The sequence below is a fragment of the Nuphar pumila genome, chromosome 9 (genome assembly GCF_984573655.1).
Source record: "Nuphar pumila chromosome 9, dmNupPumi1.hap1.1, whole genome shotgun sequence".
NCBI lineage: Eukaryota > Viridiplantae > Streptophyta > Magnoliopsida > Nymphaeales > Nymphaeaceae > Nuphar > Nuphar pumila.
The window spans coordinates 89081380-89084474 of NC_143257.1; positions in this window are offsets into that span (position 1 = coordinate 89081380).

Genomic DNA, 3095 nt, shown 5'->3' on the forward strand with positions numbered 1-3095 from the left:
AAGAGAATTTGCAACTAAAGAAATGAGATACCGGAATCTGAGGACTCTGTTTTGATATTTGCACAATTTGTGTAGGTGAACGTAGTAGTATAAATGTGGCCATGAGGGTCATGGAATCTTTGTGCATCTTAAACCACGACACAATCATTAGATGGAGATGGTTCAACCAAGCAACAAAATGTGGTATTGAACTAGATCAACACCATTGACTACTCGAATTTGCTGTTACACACAGACTAAAACCCTGACGAAAGGTTTCAAACATTATCACTCTGCAGATTCAAACCAAAAGGGATCCAACACTGATTGAGTGGATACAAGGCAGTGAAACATAATGATACCAAATATAAAATAAGAAATCATAGGGGAACGGGAAATCGCAAATCAAAGGGAAATCAAAAAGGAAAAAGAGAGAAAATTAAAATAAAACAGGATATAGATTGAAATGTAAAATAAAACAACAAAATGTAAAGGAAAATCAGAGAAAATGAAATGTTGGAATGAGGTCGTTCCTTTGCTATTGCACGGGAGAGAGGTTGATGTTGCTATAAGCAACTCAACACAATCAATGATGCGTTTAATAAAAAAGAAAACTATAAATTCAAAAGCCAATTAAGAAAGATAAGAGGGAAAAGCTCTTACCCGATTTGTTGGGATTTCGGAGGACTGAAACCGATCGAGTCGATAAAGCTCCTGTAGTTCTGCAGGGGTTCCGATTTGTTCGGATTTTGGAGGAGAAGAGAGAACTTTCCTTTTGTTCTACCGTGAAGACCCTCTACTCTTGTTGATTCGAGGTGGTGATAGAAGAGATGATTCCTCTAGTTGTAGCCGCTGGATAGATTTCACTCACCAATGGGAGAAGAGGAGAACCAAGGAAAGGGGAGACTGAAAGGCAGAAGAGAGTGAAAAAAAAATCAGATAAATAGAAGGATGGAGGGGTGAAGGCGATGAGGTTGAAGAGAGCCCCCGATTGTGTTTTTATAACGGGAAATCGTTATGGTTTTTACCATAGGGGCCGCCTATGTTTTTTGAAAATTTCAAAAGAGGGTCTTTAGAAAAGTGTTTTGTAAAAAAGGGGGTTTTTAGCTAAAGAGGGTTTTTAGAAAAGGTGGGCAAACTAATTTTCTGACATTTTTGAAGGAAAGACCCGAAAATGTAAGGAAAATGGGGGGGCGGGGGAGGGGGGGACTTTAACAAGTGAGACCAAAATGAGGTTTTTGAAGCATTTTACAAATGTTTTGTTTTAAGACTTTAAGATTTTTCTAAAATGAGGTTTTTATGAAAAATGCCAAATTTGTTTCAGAAAATGAACTTCAGAATGAATCTGGATCCAAGATTTTCAGAAAATATTGGGTTTGAATCTCAATTTGAGATCGAATCCAGATAAAACATCTAGGAAAATTCAAAGAATTGAATTTTTTGATTTTTTTGAAGAATAAGAGATCTGGGATCAATATTGGGTCCAGATATCCAATTTGGATGAGAAGTTGGGTCAGAAATGAAAAATGAGTCTGGATTCCAACGAATCCGAGAAATGAATAGAATTTTGGTTAAAAATTGACCTGATTATTCAAAGAATGTGAGTTAGGGACAAAAAGGGAATTTTTGAATTTTTTTGAAAAATTTGAGGTGTTTACAGATGCCCCTCTTTGCTGCTAAGCCGGTTATAAGCCGAGCTTAGCGGCAAAATAAGACACGCCAAATTTTCTTTAAAAATGCCCAAGTGAGAAGTTCTAAACTGGGTGTGGCAGAATTTGTTTTGCAAAGCTTTATTTTTTAGGTTTTGTACTTTATCCTTGAAAGGTTTTGGGAAGAAAACGAAATCTTCGAGAAGAAAGTAATTTGGACAAAAATAATTGAGGAAATCGAGATGGGACTTTGGGATGAATATCCATAAATGGTAAAAGGGAGAGATTTTTGAAGAAGCCTCATGACTAAGACAAAGATAAGAATTTTTTTTGAAAAGACACAGGTTTAGCCCTTAACCTGGATGGAATTAAGATATTTGAAAAACCACGATGGGACATTTTCTGAAAAATACCTCGTGAGATGAGGTTAAGGTATAATCTTTATTTGAATATATATACAAGGCATGGATGCCTTGATGAGGAAAAACCATGATGGGACTGGGAGAAATAACTCACCAGAATGAGGCAATTCTCTTTGAAAAATATAAACAATGCTAGGTTATATCAAAATAGATATTGAGCATTTATTTTATTTTGGGTAACCAAAAAATTTTGTCAATAAGATGAAATTGTAGTTGATCCAAATGCTTGAAAAATGTGTACGTATGTGCAAAAGATATTTCCTCTTTTACCTAGAGTAATTCTCCCAACGAGGTTAACTCCCCGGATCCCAGAGTCAGATTCAAATTTTAAAGTTGTTGAATTCCTTCAAGGAAGTTATCTATTTCCTTGACATGAACAGAGAAGAGATACTCTTAATTTCATAAAAGCAAGCAACGAAAAGATACTGATGAAAGGATTTTGCATAAGAAAATATGATTTCTGGCAATTTTGGCAGCTTGATATCTGGGTGTTTTCCCATGATGATCTTTTGCACTCTTTTGAGTCATTGAGCTTTCTTGGGTTTCAGGGGAAGTTTATTACATCATCCTTCATTTTGGAGATGTCCTAGCTTTTCTTTTTCTCTTCGGGGAAGTGTACATCACAAACTCCTTCATCTTGGAGATGCTTCGATCCTTCCTTTTCTCAAGAATTATATTGGTGATATTGGCTCAAAAGTCTCTTGATGATAGCAGCAATCAAATATCTTTTAGGGTTTGTCGGGAGGTTCAGCACAGTCGCCTTCATCTTGACGGTGATCTGAATGTTCCTTGGAAGGATCCGTCACAAACTCCTTCATCTCGGAGATGATCTGAATCTTCTTTAGCCCCGAGGGTCTAACTCGCATATTCGTCTTCATCTTGGCGACAATTGAGAGATACCCTTTGCGAATATTCGATTGTAGCTTAAATGAATGAATGAAGAAATATGGATTAAGTGGATTCTTTTTATCACTCAGGATATTTCCACTGCCTGATTGTCAGAAAATCGTCTTCAAACATGTGTTATATCTATGATCAATATCGA